This window comes from Narcine bancroftii, chromosome 10 (genome assembly GCF_036971445.1).
Source record: "Narcine bancroftii isolate sNarBan1 chromosome 10, sNarBan1.hap1, whole genome shotgun sequence".
Taxonomy (NCBI): Eukaryota; Metazoa; Chordata; class Chondrichthyes; order Torpediniformes; family Narcinidae; genus Narcine; species Narcine bancroftii.
Window position 1 is genome coordinate 96,728,394 of NC_091478.1, and position 21,078 is coordinate 96,749,471.

General features: G+C 42.5%; 1 protein-coding gene across 18 annotated transcripts in view; it reads left to right on the forward strand.

Annotated features, from left to right (window-relative positions):
• LOC138745024 (cadherin-11-like) overlaps positions 1 to 21,078 on the forward strand; it is a 193,918-nt gene that overhangs the window by 26,887 nt on the left and 145,953 nt on the right. The gene's annotated exons all lie outside the window — the stretch shown is intronic.

A 21,078-nucleotide genomic window follows, 5' to 3' on the forward strand; every position in this document is an offset into this window, starting at 1 on the left:
CATTTCTTCGTCCACTGTGTGCACCTTTCTCTTGGTATCCCCTGCTTTGCAGCACTTTGCAAAATGATTCTTCTTCCCACATTTATAGCAGAGCTTTCCATAGGCAGGGCACATCTTTGGAATATGTCTGCCTCCGCACCTACTGCATTTGCTGTTTGACGTTGCCACTTTGTTGCTTTGGGAAACTCCTGGTGCTCTGCTTATCTGTTTTCATTGCATGTGCCTATCCTGTGCAGCTCTTTATTCCATTCCACCGGCTTCTAAATAAATATTGAATCGCTCTTTTCAATCATCAGCTGATTGCTGGTAAACTGCATTGATGTGGGAGGACTCAACTTATTATTGCTTATGAACTATTGTCTTACTCAGACACTTCTGACACCATGTTATACTTGTTCTTTCAAGAAGAATGACTTTGCGTGGGTTTAACACTTGGTTCATGAATACACTATTGGTTCATTTGTGTTCGCCAGGGAAGGGAATCAGCCATCTTTTCTAGGTCTGTCCCAGGAGTGACACTCCACCACAGTGAGGTGATTGACTCTCAACTGTTTACTAAAAATAATCTGAAGAGTCATCTCCAATCACTCCTCCCTCCAATTCTGTCTCGTAGCCCAGTGACATCACAGCAGCAAGTACGTAAATAGTTTTTTTTCAGCGACTTACAATACAGATAGGAGTGCTCTGGTTGAATTTGAGCTTATGAATTGGGACCCGCAGGCTGATTCTATAATCTGCAGTCCAAGAACTTGCCTGAGTTAACTTCTGAGACCATGGAGGATTGGAGCTACAAATGGAAGAAGCTTTCTTGGTCTTTACTGAAGGATCTCTGTACACAGTCGGACTCAATAATTTGCTCTGTGCAGCAGTCCCTGTTTTATAAAGCCTACCCTTGCTAAGATTATAGGAATTAAATTTACCATGTGTACTTATACCTAAAATCTGCAATCATGTTGAATCATTTCAACCTAAGACCAACCCTTATAGAGAACATTTTAAGATGTTTGCTTTAATGTGTGTCTTTCAAGATTTCAAAGTCTGAAGATTATGGGTTCATGCCCTCTACGCTGAAACTCCAGTGCATTGCTGAGGCAGTGGTATTGGGAGAGGTTTGTTTAAGGTGGTTTTTGAACTAGAGGGCATAGGTTTAAAGTGAAAGGGGAGAGAAAGGGACCAGAGGGGTAACCTTTTCACTCAGACGGTGGTCTATATCTGGAATGCTGTAGAAGTGGGTACAGTTTTGAGATTCAAAAATCATTTGGATAAATGTATGGACAGGAAGGGCTTAGAAGAATGGGGCAGCACAGTGAGCGTAGCGCTTAGTGCACACTATTACAGTGACCCAGGTTCAAATCTGCCACTGTCATTAAGGAGTTTGTACCTTCTTCCCATGTTTGCCTGGATTTCCTCGCGGGAAGCTCCAATTTCCTCCCACTTTTAAAGACATAGTGTTAGTAGGTTAATTGGTCACATGGGTGTATTTGGGCGGTACAGGCTCCTGGGCCTGTTGTCATGCTGCAGCTCTAATAAAAAAAATCATAATAAATTAAAGAATATTGACCAAATATGGATAATTGGATCTGGTCCATAATGTCATCTTGGTCAGCAGGGAAGATTGGGGCTGAAGGCCTGCTCCATACTAAATTACTATAAAGCCCTGTATGCTCTCTCACATGAATGTGGGATATTCTAGACTCTGTAGGGGAAGGGCAAGAGTGTTCTTTCTGGTGTCCTGGCTGATATTTATCTCTTACTTAACTACCAGCACCTGTGGGGGAAGGAATCCCAGGATATCCCATCTTGCCTTATATTTTATGCTCTCCATCCCAAGAGCATAATTGAACATAGAACATTACAGCACAGTACAGGCCCTTCAGGCCACGATGTGATGACCAATGTAAATCTACTCCACAACAAATTTAACCTTTGCCTTCCCCACTCCCATAATCCTCTATTTTTCTCATCAAGTTAAACAGATGAAATCAAGTTTAAAGACTTTGATTCAATTTGTTGGTTGATGTCGACCTGTCAGCCACAGTGACTTTTCACTCTTCTCGCTCAGCTCACTTTTACCAGATTTATCAGGAACTGAATTAATCTATGTGGGACGTTTCTCCTGCTTCCGCTGTAGGTGGTTCTGGAACTCCTTGCTTGCTCAAAACCGAACCCACTCAGGACATCGTCCTTTACACATTTCAGTCTGTATTAAATAAATGTCACAGTTAAGCACACAAACAGAAAGGTGTTTTTTTTTACATATTTGTTGTAGAAATTATTTAAACTCGGGCTCGGTAGGGCTGACAGTCTTAATCCGAAATCCACACCAGTTAAGTGACCAGAAACTTGTAATTCCATCGATCCTGTGGGATGACTAGTTCGAATGTGAATTGTTATACAATTGATGGAATAATTATACTTTACAAAATCAGAGTTGGGTACCTGTTCATTGGGTGACATTATCAAGGAATTTAATAGCTGGGTGTTTGCTCAGTCATATGATACACCCAGAGAAACATCAGTAGTAAATGAGTTAGACATGGGCTTGTGGAGCTGGGACCCATGGGCAACGGGTCAAGTGCTGCAATTCAGGCTGAGGTTCAGAAGCTCTTTATCAACTGCTACAGACACGATGGGCCAAAAGTCATTGTCTGGAGCCCTAACAATTTTAACCAATTCGATGTTTCTTCAAAAATATTTTAGGAGTGCTATCTCACCTTATTTCAAATTATAACCTAAAAATCAATTCCGAAATTATGTTTAACATTAATCTTTGCAAATTCAATGGATCCTATTTTAAATCTAATTAGCCTCGCCTTGATTATTATTAGTTCTGGAAGTGGTTGAGCTCAATAAAGGAAACAAATTCATTCTGCAGACAAGCTTGCAAAAACAAACCATTCCAATATTTATCTGCATATTTTCCTTTTAATATCTAGTTATTGGTGGTGCTGTGGATTTTTATTTATTGTTAAGCATTGCACCTTACATTTAGTAATTATGGTGCTTTTAAATTTAATTCAGTGAGAGGCAAGGCCTGATAAATAGGACTGACTGAATCACGTCACTATAATGTTACATTCAAATAGGTAAAGAGGGCCGTGCACTCATCTGTGCTACGTGAACGACTAAACAGGAACGAGACTGACAGAAGTTTAAAGATCGCTTCGACTATTGAATTCTCACCAGTAGTTAGGGGATCAAGTGTGGAACAGTAATCAGATGGCGAACTCACCCTTGCTATTGTACAGTTATAGTTTATTCGGATACTTTGCCTGAAATTATATTTCAAAGTGACATGTTAGATGTCTCTTTATTAGGTTCAAACACCTGTAAACTACAGCCAAACTTTTAAAATCACTCCCACATCTCCAACTACATTTCTATTAACAGTATGGTTAGGCAGGCAATTTTTATTTAAACCTATATTTTATGTATTATTTGGTGGCATCAAACTGTTCAATCTATTTAGTGCTTGGTATTACAATTAAAGTCTATTTTTATTGGATGGCGGTTGATAGTGGATGTATGATACAGACGAGCTCCAAATCTCCTGTTTCAAACCCCGATCCCTTGGTATCCCTTGAGTGATTTTTGTTTTATGTACTGTGTCTACTAAAGTTGCGGGAGATGATGATAAGTTAGTGTCTGCTTGCTGTAAATTTGAAGATTGCATGCTGCAATGCCGCGCACTTGGTGCATCATTAGTATGTTGTATTCATTAGCCTGTTTACACTACAGTTTACACTGCAGGCGTGCCTGAAAATGACAAGGGGTCCAGGAGGAAAAAAAGGTCAGAACTGGAACAGCACCCCCATTCTGGTTCTGAACTTTTTACACACCACGTGTTCCGGGAAAATGGAAATAATTTCCTGGAATGCAGCAGCTGTTGGGGGGGGGGGTGGGGGGGGGTGGGGGGGGGGGGTGGAAACACTTAGTTTAATTGTCTTTTCTCATTCTCGTCCTTCTGGCTATGCACACCAACAAAGGTATGTTCTGTTATTGCCATAATTTCTCGCTGAATCTGCTTCCTCTCCATACAGTTGACCTGTGCAAAGGTTGTTTCTGAAATTCATGGGACAGATGGTGACTCTTGGCTCAACCCAATTGGTGGGAATCTTGTCTCTTGCTTTGAGAAGCAGGTTGGCTGAATTTTGCTCCAGGAATTGAGCACGTAATTCGGACTGACAGTCCCAGTTAATGTCACCAGGGCTTCTGCTTGGCTACTGGATGAGATGGCAATCACACCCCGTCCCAGTCAACACATGGTGCACTTACTCGGTGCCAATAATATCATAAAATGTCCCAAGGAGACTGATGTCAAGCTGCATAAAAGAGATTTGCAGACAAAGCGGTAGATTTTAAGGAACATTTTTCAAAAAGCACTTGGAGAGGTCCCACACAAATTGGCTCCTACATGAAAGAACAGGTCCCAGGGTTGATGCAGATACATTAGTGTGAATGGAAACCGGTTAAAAAAAGAGACAGTAAAGAGGAAGCAGCTCTCTTTTAAATTGACAGCTTGTTACTTTTGGGATGCCAGAAGGTCCTCAGCAACTTCCAGGGCATGTTAATTACTTGGAGCAGTGATTTTGGATCTGAGCCAAGGTGAACTTGTTTTATGTTTGGAGAGGGTTTGTCTCCTTGACACAATTGCCTGACATTGTACCTGGTGATGGGGTGGATGGTCCCTCTCCATATCTCCCCTCCGCTCCCTGGCTACTGGATGAGAAGAGCAGGGGGTTTCATGCTTTCACTTTCAGCTGGACATCCCACGTTTTCAAGGTTGGAGGAGAGGAACAAGGTTTGAGGGAAGGGGATGGTTGCCACTGAGATGTTGAGGGGGAAGGGAAGTCAGCAGTCACAGAGGGGGCTCATTTTGGGGGGGAAAGTGAGAGGCCCTTGACGAGAGGAAAGGCAAACTGGGAGGAAGGGTTATGGGAGGGATGGGGATAGAGTGAGTGGGGAAAAAGGGAATGAGAGCAAGGGGAAGGACACTGAGGGAGGAGGTTATGGGAGGAGGAGAGGGCATCAGGGTAGTTGAGGGAAAAGGATGAGAGCATGTCCATGTGTGACCATTTCCAGCAGGAAGGATTCACTGAGATGGCAATTGAATCGTTGAATTCAATTGAAATTGAATCGTTGACTAATCAATGGGGCCAAATTAATTCAGTTAACGTTGGATATGACGGAAGACATACACAGAAAATGCTGGAAGCACTCAGAGGTCAGGCACATCTGTGGAAAGAGAAACCATTAAAGGTAGTGGGTCTGCAGCCCTGGTCCGAAGGGGGAAAGAGGGAGAGAGACAAGTTGGGGAAGGTGTGGGAAGGATATGTAGAACAAAAGGAATGGATGTGATAAGACAAGGTGAGATGGCTTCATGGTGGCAAGTAACCAGCCCATGAATGTTCTTGCTCTGTGCAATGTGTTGTGTTGGGATCAGAAGTAGAGTTTCAGAGTTATAAAGTCACACAGCAGGGAAACAGCCCCTTTCACCCAACGTATCCACGCCAGCCAGGTAGCTTGTCTGAGCTCGTTCCATTTTCCTGCGCATCCCTCCAACAATGTCTTTGCCTATCCAGGTTTTTCTTTCATGTTGTAAGTGTCCCCACTGTTGCCACCTCCTTTGACTGTAAAATGTACCTTGCTGCTCTTTCATATAGGTGTCCCCTCAGGTCCCTTTTAAAATCTTCCCTCCTCCCTCACATTAAAACTCTACCCTCTAGTTTTAGACTTTCCTACCCTGGGGAAAAATTATCACTTTTCACCCTATCTATGCTTGATAGACATGAGCTACAAGGTTTCGGAAGAAGTCAATTATAGAAAAGCTGCAAAATGTTTAAGATTCCGCAGTTCCATAATAATATAGACCAGGTTCCCCATTCAGTAAACATGTCAATGTGGTGCATTAATTGGCCTCTGTTCATTTTGTTGAGTCTGCAACTATGGCATACACAAAATGGCTGCAAGATACTCCTAGGTAACAGCTAATGCAAAAGTACTTAATTGAACGTGAACTGGTTTGAAATGTTTTCTGAGACATAAGATAAAGCGTTAGTTATCACCATTAGATAAAAAGTACCACTATGCATGCCTGACAGCACTCACTCAGCTTGAACTGAAGTCAAAAAGAGATTCCAGGATAGATGGTATCAAATTATTTACAATTGATGCAAAGCTTCTTAAGCCTGAAGAGAAGTGTCAGTAAACATTCCTTCTGGGCTTAAGTCTATCTTAGGGAAAGATTGCTGTTCCATTTCTGGACTGTAGTTTAAATCTGATGCACAGGGCTTCTGTTAAGTTGTTTTGTTATTAAGGCAGCACTAGAATGAGCTTATTGGAAGATTCTCTCAAGATTCACTTGCATCTAGTCAACAACACCAGCTCCATTTTTCATGATGAATTTCTCAAGCACTTTACCAACACTGTTTTAATACACAAAAGTGCTGGAGAACCTCTGCAGATCACGTGGCGTTCTTGGGAATCCAATATATAGGCAAGGTTTGGTGTCTAGAGTCCTTCCATTATTGGGCATAGAGGGTCTGGGACTGAGGGGGAGCTCCTCAAACAACAGAGGGGGGGAGAAGTGACAAGATACCACAGTCCTTGTAAAGATGCAAGTAGTGTAACAGATTTGTGTTAATCTTTAATGTTAAATTATATTTCTTTTATAAAAATGTCTTAGTAAAGTAAATTATAGCTAAAATATTGTATCTGTAATCTGAGTAAGTTAGCTGTAAGTTGGTACAGGGTCAAACACGGGTCACAACACATTTACAGAGAACCATTCTCTGAGTCGACGAGTCTTGGATAGGCAGAGCTAATGGTCTTCAAGTGGGTCTTAATTATTCAAGAACTGCTGAGGAAGCCGTCTATTTTAAAAAAAATCAAAGTCACTTAAGCCTCTTGAACAGAGATGAGGTCAAGGATTGTTATGAGCCATTTTCACACTGCAGGTGAGCGATGACCCTACTTTGTCCCAGAGAAATTCCAAAGAATTCAGGATCTCCTTGGCCTTTCACACCGCGGTCCAAATTCCTAGGAATTTGTCCTCCCTGGCAATTTAGGGGGAGTCCCACCCCCAACTGATGACGCATTATGCACTCACTGGAATAAGAGTACGTTTCCCCCCATCTGTTGATTGGTGGCCCGCTCCCTCCCCGCCAGTCCATTGGTCTCTTGCCCACTCCCTCCCTCAGTTTGTTTGTCGCCTGACCCCTGGCCGTTGGTAGGTCTCCCACCCTCCAGGCTGTCAGTAGGTTGCTCACCTGCTCCTTCCCCCTAGGTGTTGGTCTCTTGCCTGCCTGCTCCCTCCCTCCTGGCCATGGGTAGGTCACTTGCCCACCTGTTCCCTGGCCCATGACCGTCAGTAGGTCACTTGCCTGCCCGCTCCCTCCCTCCTGGCTGTCGGTAGGTCATCCACCTACTCTCCCTCTCCCCAGAACGTTGGTCAGTTGCCCGCCTGCCCACTCACCCCACCCCCTGTGCTTCGGGGCCACTTTAGCACACTGCGATGGTGGCATCATGCAGGACGAATGGCCAACTTAGTTTCCCATAATCCCTCATGTACTTGGAACCACTCTGGAAAATAACAGCTGCGTGAGGGATTGTGGTTAATGAGGACAGCCATTCATCTGCATTGTGCTGCTGTCATGATGGGCCCAAGTGGCCCACTGTTGTCAGGTGGTAGGTAAGTATCTTTTAATTTTCATTTTAATCACCTATGTGATGCACCACATACATGCTGGCATCATGGAGCTTCCCTTCTCAGCCATTTGGTTCTTCAAATTGGAGGAAGAGGGTGGTCTGGGAAAATTTCCCGGTGATGTGGCTGACCTTTTCACACCACAAGTTCACGGAGGGTTCCCGGAAAAATTTCTGGGGAATCTCCATTTTGCAATGTGGTGTGAAAAGGCATGGAATGGTTTTGAAAAAAAAGAACAGAATTTTGGTAGAAATAAAACTGATGGCTATGTGGATTCCAAGAATTGGGATTCACCTCGATGGTGATGTGATGGTCACATTATTTAGAGAAATATATTACCAAATTCAGATATTTTGAGTTCAGTTTTGGAACAGTTCAGCTTGGAGTTCACAGAAGTCAAAACCCTGTGACATACAGGGGTTGAAACCTTGTGAAAGACACAATTGAGTTATAGTAACCAGAATTGGTGCTGTTTGTGTGTGTGTTACTTCTGGAAGAAGGGGAACACAGAATTATTGGCTTTTGAATTAATGAAGACCACTTTGCTGTCTCTTTGAAAAAGAGGACAGAATTCTACTGGGTCTATTTTTGCATTTGGCCACTTCATTTAACCTTTGTCTTATTTGTTACTTCATCATGGAATAAGATCTCCACATTTGTTTAACCCTTGTCTGGGTTTGTGAATTCATCGTGGAAAAAAATGGCCACATTCACTGTCTTTGAGAAGAGGCAGATTCTTCGTGTGGAAAACATAGTTGTGAGTAAAAAGGCCTGAAGATACGATGTTTAAAAGCAGTTTATAATTCTTTCTGAACTGAGAATTTAAGACCTTCAAGCAAGACTAAAATGATGCTGAAGTTTAAAAGATTGACCTTTCAGAGTGGGACTTTGAATTATCACACATACACAGACATTTACATTTTACATTGGTTCATAGTGGGGTTAAGTTTAGAGTTAAGTAAATTTAGAGATAAGTAAGAAATGTTATGTTTTTAATAGTTTTAAAAAATCTATTATTTTGAATGGTGCATTTTCCATTGCTGTTCCTGTGTTAGGTGCGAACAAAAATCCTTTAGTCCTAAACATAATGATGGATATGAAACTAAAGGTGGGAAAAGACTTTGAACAGTTTTCCTTTAGTAAACAATTTATTGTGAATAAAATAAAACTTTTGGTTTTAAAAAATGGTCTCTCGAACCCTCAACACGACCTCATCATCTGTAGATATACTTGTTTAAAATTTTGGCGCATCTGTACATTGTATTGACATTTAAAAAAAATTTGTGATACAGCGCGGTAACAGGCCCTTCTGGCCCACGAGCCCATGCTGCCCAAACCCAAGCATCTTTGGAACATGGGAGGAAACTGGACCACCTGGGAAAAATGGGGAGAACGTACAAACTTTTTACAGACAGCGCTGAATTCAAACCCAAGTTCCTGGCACTGTAATAATGTTGCGTTAACTGCCACACTAACCATCACTGACCACCACACTAATGATGCTGTCCTTATTGTACATTCATGTATATGACAATGAAGTCTTATTTTAACAATCTCCACATTCCTTGATTCTCAATTCACAGAAATCTTCATCAATTTATGTTTTGAATGAACCCAACTGTGACAATCTCGGAGGTGGAGAATTTCAAAGGACCATGCTGTACTGAGTGAAGACATTTCTTCTCATCTTAAATTATTTACCCTTTATTCTCAAACGAGGTTCCTAAGTCCTCGATTCCTCAGCCAGAGGAAATGCGCTCCCTGCATCCAAACAATTAATACCTTGAAAAATCATTCAGGTTTCCATGAGATCTGTTAGAAAGCTCCAGGGTAGAATTTCTCAATCTGGACCATTGGTTATCTGTGGGCTTGTTACGGAGTCATAGAGTCATGTGGCCATGGGAGTCATTAGAGCCTACGTTTGTTTTAGGTGGTCCACAGTGAGTAAAGGAACAGTTGACATGGACTGTGGGGAGGGGGGTGTCCGAGGGAACAGTTGAGATCTTCTGGTCTACAAAATATAGTCTCAGTTCACTCAATCTATCCTGGTGTGACAAAACGCCATAGAGACTGGAAGATAACAAATAGAAGTAATTTTTTTTTAAAGGGGGAGAGAGACTGAAAGCAGGAATTCAGCAGAAAGCCAGCTGGCTTCACCTAGTGAAAAGGAAAATATTAGGTTATTGGTAAAATACATATAACCGTGTGCTTGGAAACATTCAAGGTAATTGGGCAAAAGTCGGCTGGTCTTTGTGAAAGGGAAATCATGTTTTATCAATTTATTGGTGTTGCTTGAAATGATGTGTGGATAAAGTGCATGTACTATATTTAGATTACCAGATAAGGCATGAGGCATGTCATCCAAGGTTTTACACTTTATTGTGGTGGTGGGGGATGGCATCGAAACATGTATTTTCTTTGTCAGCAAGATGTGACAAGATGAATGCTCCAAGTATTGTTTCCGAGCCTTTAGCTTTTGTCAAGTTGTATGAAAGACTTCGATAAAGGTAGCAAAGATCTGGTTGCTACATTTATTGATGACTCAAAGAAAGGCTGCAAAATAAACTGTTGAGTGGGCAGGCACAATGGAGGCGGTAATGAGGTATAAATAGGTTAACATGGAATAAGCCCTTTGGCCCATGTGTCTGCACAGAACATCATGCCCAAGTTAAACAAAATCTCTGCAGTTTACTGTTGATGTATATCAAGATCAAGTTGGAGTTTATCATCTGACTGTACATCTAGTCAAAGCACAGTGCATACATACACACCCTGCGCACAGCACATAATAATCACATCTACCTATCAAGATATAATTTTATATATAATATATACATATTTTCCCCTGCAGCCGCTGCAACCGTGTCTGCCTGTCCCGCATCAGACTCGTCAGCCACAAACGAGCCTGCAGCTGACGTGGACTTTTACCCCCTCCATAAATCTTCGTCCGCGAAGCCAAGCCAAAGAGAAGAGACTGTATATGTGTATATATTTTTGTGAATAATTCTCTTAACTATGCGATCAATCTCTCAGCCTGTGGGAAGAAGCTATTTCCCAGCCTGGCAATCCTGAGTTTAATGCACCTGATCCTCCTTCCTGATGGTATTTGGTCAAAGATGCTGTGTACTGGATGGAAAGAGTCCTCAATAATTCTTTGAACCCCATTTAAGCAAACACTCCCAGTGAATGTCATCAACTTAGGAAAGGGAAACCCCAGAGAACATCTCGGTCATTTTGTTGATCCTCTGTATTGACTTCTGGTCCAATGCTTTGCAGCTACCATCCAGCAAAATTTGCAAACAGACTGGACACTCTCAACTGCAAAATGCTGGCCAGAAACCACCCCCATTGGACAACATTTATTTCCTGCACATTCATGCATCTATCTTGAAGCCTCTTAATGCCACAATTGTATCTGCTTCCACGACAACTCCTGGCAATCCGATCCAGTCACCCACCACTCTGTTTATATGAAAAAAAAAGCTCTCTGCATATCTCCTTCAATCTTCCCACTGCACCCCTCCCCCCATCCCATCCCCTCCTCACATTAAATGCATTTCTCCAGCAGTTTATATTTTTATCCTGGGTGAAAAGATTCTCATTCTCATAATTTTATTAACCTATCGAATTACCACTCAGCCGCCCACATTCTGAAGAAAAGAAAGCAAGTTTGTTCAACCGCTCCCCATAGCTCGTAAGTGAGGGGACAAAATTTTGACAAGTAAGAGGATAGAGTCACAAAGTCATACAGCAGCAAAACAGGTCCCTTGGCTCAACTCTTTTATTCTGGCTAAGGTGCCTTCCTGAGCTGGTCCCATGAGCTTGTGTTTGGCCTGTATCCCACCAAACATTTCCTAACCATGTTCCTGTCCAAATGCCTTTTACATGTAGGAAGTGTCCCTGCCACTACCACTTCCCCTGGCAGCGCATTCCACATGTGTGGAAGTCCCCTTTGAATTTTCCCCCATCACCTTAAACCTGTGTACTCTAGTTTTGGACTCTCCTACTATCGGAAATAGACTGTGACCAATCACTTTATCTTTGCCTCCTCATGATGTTATAAACCTGATTTTCTATTTTGTCAGGAAAAGTAAAAAATCAATTCTGATCAGATTGATGGGATACTTCAGCACTCTGGGCAGAAGGACCTGGGTGTTTAAGTCCACAGCTCCTAAAAGGCTGAGGGGAGACCTTCTCGAAGTTGCCAATTGAAGTGTTAGATTGATGAGGACTAGGTTGAAATAGGTCAGCACAATGTGGGCTGAAGGGCCTATACTGTGCTGTTCTGTGCAATGTTCTAATACCATTGGTGCCTTGAATTACCAAGACATAAAAGGCCACAAACAACTGCAAATGAGTAGAGAAGCGTATTTCTGGACAGGAGCCTGTTGGAATTGTGCAGTCCACTACTACTGTATCTTTGACTCGCTACTAACAAGAAAGAGGTACAGATGCATCAAAATCAGCATTGCCAGTCTGGGAAATAGCTTCAAAATATTCATAATCTTTATTTTAAATTATATCTTTCTGCATAATTTAGGCACAACTTCAAGATCAAAGGGTGCCCTTTTAAAACAGGTGTGGAAGAATTTCTTTCACCTGAGAGTGGTAAATCTCTGGAACTTGCTGCTAGAGCTGGCTGTGGAGGCCACGTCGTTGGGTGTATTTAAGGCAGAGATTGATAGGTATCGGAATAGTTAGAGTATCAAGGGTTATGAGGAGAAGGCAGGGGAGTGGGACTAAGTCGGAGAATGGATTAGCTTATGATGGAATGGGGGAGCAGGCTCGATGGGCTGAACGGCCTACTTTTACTCTTATATCTACTGTTTTTATGTGATTATTGTGTGTTGGCTGTTTTCTGGTGAAACACAGTGGAGTCTGGTTGTATAAGTGCAGTGAGATGAAGTCTTGGATGAAGGTAATAGGTGTGGTCTAGTTAAGGCAGTGTTGGAGTTGGGTGAAGTTTATCATCTCACACCTGAAAAATGCTGAGGAAGGACCAGGGTGAAGATTTTGACTGGTATTGGTCAATGCGCTATGTTAGGAGGTGTGGGGGCAGTAAGAGAATACGGAGGGGGTAGAAGAGTGGTTCATGGCCAAAACTTCATCAAAGGATGGGATCTTGCAATTATGGTCCCCTATCCAATTTCCCTCACCCTTCAGAACTATCTTGATGAGCACTTGAATTGTCATGTGATTAGAATTGATGAGTTCTAGTTGATTAGCAGGGACACAATGGGTTGAAGGGCCTGTTCCTGTGCTATATGGCTCTGTTACGGTGGTAAGCCTGGATACAATGGGCTGATGAGCCTGTTCCCGTGCTGTATGGCTCTGTGACGGTGGACAGCATGGATACAATGGGTTGAAGAGCCTGTTCCCGTGCTAGGAGACTCTGTGACAAGCAGCGTGGACATGATGAGCTGAAGGGTTTGTTCCTCTGCTATGTGGATCTTTGATGGCCAGCATGGCTGATGAGCCTGGGTCTGTGCTGTCTGCCCCACGTTTCTCCGACTGAGTGCTGGGAGAAGCATTGTGCTGGGCTGACTCGTCCTATGTACAAGCTGTCGGTTGGCAGATGGGAGGAAAGAGTAAATCCAATCCACATAAATAATGGAGCGCAGTGTGGAGCACAAAGGAAAGGAATTGGCTGATTCAAATCTAAATCATGCTGGGGAGGTGGGAAGTGGGGGAGGGAAAGCAACAGCAACTTTGGCACTTGGCCACTGCACTGTTAGAATAAAGCGAATTTAAGCCAGCGGCAAACCGTCAGACAATCTCTGCATTGTTACCCTCATTTGCAAGCAGATTAATTGCTCCTGTTAAACCAAGATAGTATTTACTGTGGCAAGAAGCCAGAACAAATAATTGGAATACAGTGTTGCACTGATCGAGATCGTGTGATGTAGCAAAGAAATCTTTGTTACCTGGGGTGGAAATTGTCGGACCATGGAGTGATTTTTAGGTTGGTTTTTAGACTCCATGATTGCCTGCCCATTCTTCGACAGTGTACCTTGCCTACATGGGGGGTGGAGCCTCTGAGTATGTGACGGAGCTGCTTCTAAAGTTCTGGCTGCATTTCAGGGTCCTGAGGAGGAGAGGGGGTGAGTCACTCGGCAGATCCCTTGGCCAGTTCGCTCCTGGACATGGCCAAGGTGGCCATCCATGGGTCTAGGCAGCGGGCCGTCGAGGGTTGAGACGGGGCTGACTGCCTGCTCCTCTTTCACGGTTACACATCTGTGGCTGTGAATCCCTGGAGAAGGAGCACGCGGTTTCCATGGGGTACCTTGGGGGATTTCTTGGACTGGTGGGCTCCACGGGCTTGTGTGATGACCATGTTGCAATTTGAATGAGTAAATAGTGTCCAACTGAAGTTCTGTAATACTTCATTAACATAATCAATGAATAAACGTTTGTTAAAGGGGAAAAAATAAATCATCAGTGATTCATAAAGATTTCCTATAACTTGGCCTACAATGTGATGTTACCAACAGTGCCCATAATTTACTCCAAGTTACATCAGTGTTTCATAAAGATTTCCTATAACTTGGCCTACAATGTGATGTTACCGACAGTGCCCATAATTTACTCCAAGGACCTTCTTTTCCTCCAACTCGTATCCTGCCATTAACAAGGAAAATTATTCACAGAATGTCTGTAAATGATGTCAACTGTGAGCCTTCAGATGTGATTGCATTATTGTGCTGGCCGTGACGCTCAAAGCATGTAGGCAAACAGGACATCAAACAAGCATTGTTGTATACATAGCACGGTGCACCAAAAATCTTTCTTGCTGTAACTACACAGGTACATTAAATACGTCAAGTGCAGTAGTATAAATTAAATTAGCACAATGTACCAAAGCAGAAAAAGAGATAATAAATAGAGAAGGATAAATAAATATTCACAATTGTAGTTGGTGCATTTTAAAAAAAAGAGATGTAGATCACAGACAGTAACAACACAGAAATGTTTCTGTGCTGAACATGATGTCCAAATTAAACCAAAGCTCTGCGGCCTGCTCAGGATCTACATCCCTCTCTCCTGCATTTTCGTGTGTCTCTAGAAGCCTCTGAAATACAATTTAAATCTAACTCCCGCTCCCTCCAATAGATACCTCCTAAGCCTTTTCTAATTAGTGACTTTTCCAACCTTCACTCTCTCATACCGTTGATCCAAAACATGCAGTGATCGAAATTCCCCAACTTTCTGTAATCAATAACCCCCTTAACTCTATCCATTCCATTCACACACCTGTATGCTCTTCTTTGTCCAATCAATGAGCAACTCCTCCCGTCACAAGCCTCGCAAATCTTCAACCAGCATTACACAGTTAACTGGTCTCTATGTGCTTGTCTTTATTTGGCACCTTGCAGCGATAAAACACCAATGCAATAATCTATTGAAATTTTCCCAGCTGAATTATTAATCTATTCAAAAGTAAGAATCTCCAAATGGTCTGGTTTAAGCACACAACATGGGATGAGGGGTAGGTTATCAAATCCATTAGCTTGATGTGCTCTTGGCTAAATTTACATTTTACTGTCAATATACTTGATATTAATTTACTAATTTCAGAGTATGATCAGGAAAATGGAATTGAAATATTGTGGCATGATCTTAAAATTAGAGAGGGGCTGATTGAAGGTAATCCAACATAATTAAAAATCCCATCATACTCCCTTCTCCCTCTCCCATTGGGCAGAGGATATAATTTCGAAAATGTTCATCAGTGGTTTCTCGCCTGCTGTTATCAGGCTCTTGAATGAACCCCTATTAGTATAAATAATGCCTTGCACTGTAACCATAAATTTCTCTGTAACTCTACTCTGCATTCTTATTGTAACACCTTTTTGCTTCTTGCACCGCCTGCTGAGCTATGTTGAGATTAACTTACCGGATAGTATGCAAAACAAAGCTTTTCAATGTATCTTGGTCCACATGACAATAAACAATTCAATTTAATAATCAAGTTATCCGTGCACACATCACTCTCAGAGGTCAGGGTCCACTGCTTTTCTTGTGCTGAGTTCTCACGCTGTAGGATGATATTTCCTGGCATCCCCTAGAATGTGTAAACTCTAAACACTCTAGTTCAAACTCTCTGTCACACGTACCAAGGTGCCATGAGAGTTATCTTGTGAGCAGTCCGCCTAGATATCCCATGCATTGTACAGTAAGTAAGACATAGTGTAGAAGTGCGGAGTTACACAGAGAGGTTCATTCCAGGAGTCCAATAGCGGCAGGAATTGAGAAGGTGGCCAGGGTGGGAATGAGTCTTTTGATAAGTTGGCTACATTTTGCAAGGCAGCGGGAGTTAGTGATTGAGGGGAGGAGGGTGTGCGATGGGTTGAGCAGTGTCCACAGTTCTCTTGTGGTCAGGACTGAACCCTGCTCACTGGAGATTTGAGGCAACGGTACTATTAACTGCATCACTGTTTTACCCTAAAGTCTTTTCCTTCTTGGGCAGTCTTCTCAGGTTAGGTAATATTTCCCTTTTGAGTGCTTTTTCCGTCTCTTGTTTTCATTGGTCAGCCGTAAACCAGCTCTAATTTCTTTAGGGATTCCAGGACATTCCAGGAGATTTGGCTGCCACTCAAAAATAGATTTGAGAAAACTACTTATTTGCGCTCTGTTCAACAAGCCAGTAACTGCCTAGCCAAGATAACTTGCTCAATCAATGCATTGCTTGAGGGCAGGTCACCAGGAGCAGATAGAAAAATAGTTTGGGAGCTAGTTAGCTGGTTGAACATTTACTTAAGTGGAGTCAACTGCTGGAACCGTACTAATTAAATTGTTCCTCCCCTCTGTAGAACCTTTAATTGAGAGTTGGAGGAAACAATGCTTTTAAGAATCATTTCACAGGAGTGAGGATTGATTAGTAATAACACACTTCATTAACTCTGCACTTTCTCAATCGCAATAATTGGAATCCTATCCCTTATTGTCAAGTGCAATGTGTCTGGGTAATGAATAAAATATGCTGAAATTAGCATAAGATACCTTTCGTTCAGCTGTTGTTCTCTCACGTAGAGAGTGGTGGCAATTCAATCAAAGAGTTTCGTACGTAAGACAGAGAATAGCATAACCAGCTGGGACTGACGTGGACTTGGCTCCTCTTGTTGCCTGTCAGATTTCACTGAGCTTTTGTATTGCTGTAGCAAAGTTCAGGAATGAGCAAGAGCACATCACCCTAACAGGTCATTTAATCTCTCAGGTCCATCCTAGCCTTTGGGGTCCTGATGAACCCCACTCCCTCAGCTCAACCCTCAAGACATGTCCATATTTACTATATCCCTGGGATATGAGATGATGATGAGAGCTTATTGTCATACACAGGAGTACAATATGCAGATACACTAACATTCTAACTTTCTGCAGCCACACATTTATTTATGTAAGGTACACCAACTGCAATGGTATACATTGAATTACCACAATATGCCAAGGCAGGAAAAAATATATAATAAAAAGGAAAGGACAGAAGAAGGAATATTCACCTTTAATGAATATTTGCAGTTAGAGCAAATGTGGACCATTGTCCATTCAAAATCTGATGGCAGAGGGGAAGAAGCTGTCCATCTGCAGCTGGCTGTTTGACTTCAGGCTCCTGCACCTCCTTCCTGATGGTGATCGTGTGAAGAGGGCATGCCTGGGTGGTGAAGATCTGTTGGGTGGTCCCAGAGAACTTTTAAGGTTGGCGCAGTAAAGAAAGGCTCAAGAGCACGGAAGCTGTTGGAAAAGGACACAGTTCTTGAACCAAGGCATCCTGGCTTCAGCATTGAAGGCCATTTTAGAATCAGAATCAGGTTTAATGTCATGGACATGTCACAAAATTTGTGTCTTGCGGAGATCGTGTGTTACAGGTACAAAATTGCTATAAATTACAGCTCCATAACTATAATATTTAAAAATAAGTAATTAGTGCAAAAAAAGAAAAAAATGTGAGGTAGGGTTTGGGTTAATTGTCCATTCAGAAATTTGATAGCAGATTTGTAATGCTAGGTGTTCGTCTTCAGGCTCCTGTACCTCCTTCCTGACAGTTGTAGTGAGAAAAGGACATGGGCTGTTTGGTGAGGGTCCTTGATGATAGAGGCTGCTTTCTTGAGACACCATCTTTTAGAGATGTCCTTGATAGAGTGGACCAATGAAAACACCCGGAAATGCTGGAGGGGACAAAGATATATTGGCGACATTTCAGGCCTGAGCCCCTCTTCAAGGAATGAGCAAAATGAACAAATAGCAGGGAATCTCAGGACACAGAGAGTGGTGGCTAGGGATGGAACCCAGACCAACAAAAGGTGTTAATTGGATATGATAAGGGGAAACGTAAGAATTGATCATGGCTGTATGAAAGGAGACAGGGAAAAGAGAGAGAGAGAGCTGAGGAAAAAGTGAGGGGAGGTGTATTTACGAAAGCCAGAGAAACAGATATTGATGCCATCTGGTTGGAGGGTCCCCAGTCGGAAGATCAGGTATGTTTCCTCCAATTTGCGGGTGGTCTCTTTCTGGTAGTGCATGAGATGATTGTCAGACACGACAGCAAGGGAATGCTGCATCCAGCACTCCTGTTGTGGTCTCCTCTACATCGGAGAGACTGGGTGCAGTCTGGGAGATCGCTTCGTTGAACACCTTGGCTTTGCCTGCTGCAATGGATACCTATTTCAATTCTCTATCCCCACCCTCTAACCGGATGGCATAAATATTGACTTTCTCTGGCTTTCATTACCCCCCCCCCATCACCTTCCCCCCCTCCCATCACCTTCCCCCCTCCCCAGCTCTGTCTCTCTCCCTTTTCCCTGTCTCCTTTTGCACAGCCATGGATCAATCCTCACCTCTTCCCCCAGCTAGGATCGTCTGAGATTCCCTGCTTTTTGCTTATTCTGTTCATTAATTGACGAACACTCCTGTCACACAAGTGAAGTGATGGTCATTCTGAGGGGCAGATCATTTTTGATGATAACTTAGGGGTTCTTCAGGATCTTACATTTTTCATCTGGAAACATGAGAACTGGCAGGATGTCCAGTCACCTGTCCTTAATGGTTCGGGGCAAATGTGTGGATGTGCTTCTCACAGGGTTGACCCTGCCTATATTTGAGGCACACAGGAGACTACAGATGCTGGAATCTGGAACAACAAAAAGGAGGGTCGAGCAGCGTGACATGAAGAATAGTCGACGTGTCAGGTCGGACTCTTCCTTCAGGGCTAAGAGTACGGACTCATTGGGCCGAAGGGCCCTTTCCCTGTTCTCTATCACTCTGAGTCAGAAACTCTGGGTCTGACTGGTCAGTCCACTTACCAGTTCAATTTCCATGGGTGGGCTACACTCTTGTCAGTTGAGTGGGAAGAATGAATGTTTCACAGTTCAAACCGCTCACAACACTCAAACCTGTTGCTGTCACAATAGCTTCTTTCTGATGCCAGTCAGTTGGGAAATGACTATGATTAATGATAATATAATATGTACCGGTACATTGTAATCTAGCACAGAGAGTGTGTTACTTTTCCAATGAATCCTTTCACTCCCTGTCAGCTGCCTTTATTAAGAAACTTATCTTGAATCACAGTGTGAAGAAATAAAAACAGAACTCGGAGTGAACCAGCATGAAAAGAATGCAGATTCTTGAAGATATATTCTTGTTCATCTTCCTGTGTGTGAGCCTGACATTCATCTGAGGGATGCTCAGCCTGTAGTTTGTTAATGTGGGCACAGAGAGTGTGCAGCATCCAAAACAGAGACGCAATTAACAATGGCATGGTATTTCAGGAAGTGCGCAGCAACCTCCCAGTCCCATCCATATAAATTACGAGAGGTCCATATTGGGTAGTCTCTTTCTCAGGGTGGGGATATCAAAAACTGGACGACATAGATTGAAAGTGAGGGGGGGGGGGTGGAAATAGTAAAGGACACATGCAAGGCACGTTAGTAATAATAATGAGTTTATTGTTGGACCTACTCTTCAAGGTATGCACTGAGATAACAGCTCTTTTGCTGGAAGAACATGTACCTTTTAATAGATTGAGGTGCTTAGAATGGGTGGACTGCTAATACCTTTTTGCTGGAGTGACTGAATACCAGAGGACATCTGTTTAAGGTAAGTGGAAGAAAGTTTAGGGGAGATGTCTGAGGAAACTTTTTTACACAGAGAGTGGTGGGGGCCTGGAATGCATTGTCAGGTTGGTGGTGGAGGCTGGTGCAATAAGGACATTCAAAAGACTTTTAGATAGGCACGTGGATGTAAGAAAAAGGTAATGGGTGTGAGGTAGCGAAGGATGAGATTGCTGTGGAGCACATTTATGTGAGTCGGCATAACATCATGGGCTGAAGGGCCTATACTGTGCTGGAATGTTTTTGTTTTGTGTGTTGTTCAATTTCTCCAGATAGAAAGGGTCGAGAGGGGGCCCCTTCAGCCCGCTTAAATCTCCCCCCCATTTATACTGATCCTGCATGATTCCTATCTTCCCAACATTCTATCAACTTTCAAGACTCTGCCATTCACCTATATACATGGCTCACCTAACTTTAGGACACGGGAGGACACTGTAGCGCCTGCAGGACAGGGAGAACGTACAAATTCAACACAGATAACACCTGAAGCCAGGATTGAACATGTGTCTGACATTATGGTCAGAACCATTGTGCTTCCCATAGGTTCAGCGGGAAGATATGACTCTTCAGACAGTCCAACAAGCCCAAAGTAAAATTGAAAGTTCACAGTCTGTCAGTCAGCACGAATGAAAGCAAATGACATTCTTTTAAAAGTATTTTTATTGAGTTTAACAAAAACCCTTTATACAAGGTAAACTAAATTAAATCATATCATATATATGTCACATATCAATTGTAAATTAGAAGATTAATCATAATTATTACATAACTTACTTCATTCAGGACATCAAATTCTATCATTATAATAATTAAACAAATTAAATGATAACTCGTACTATGTCCAAAAATAATACTGAATACAAATAATACATGTAAAAATTCCTTTATATAGATATTTTATACTTCTCTGATGTGATCACATTGTTATGTGATTATGATCTGTAATCTGCAATTAAGCCCCCTTTATTTATTTGTGTTAATAATAAAAAAGAGAAAAAAATTACCCAACTAATCTACCCCCTTCCTCTCAACAGGTTGTCTGTAGCAAAAGACATTCTGATTGGGCCTCCTGGATCAACTTGCTTCTCATAATTACCTAAACAGAGGACAGTGCAAGGCCAAAAGTTCTTCCTTGGTTCCCTGTGTTAGACACAGATCTTTAAAGTCATAGAGTTCTACAGCATGGAAACAGGCCCTTCAGCCCAACTTATCCATGCTGATTCATTTGCTTACATTCAGCTTGTATTTCTTTCAGCCTTTTCTTTC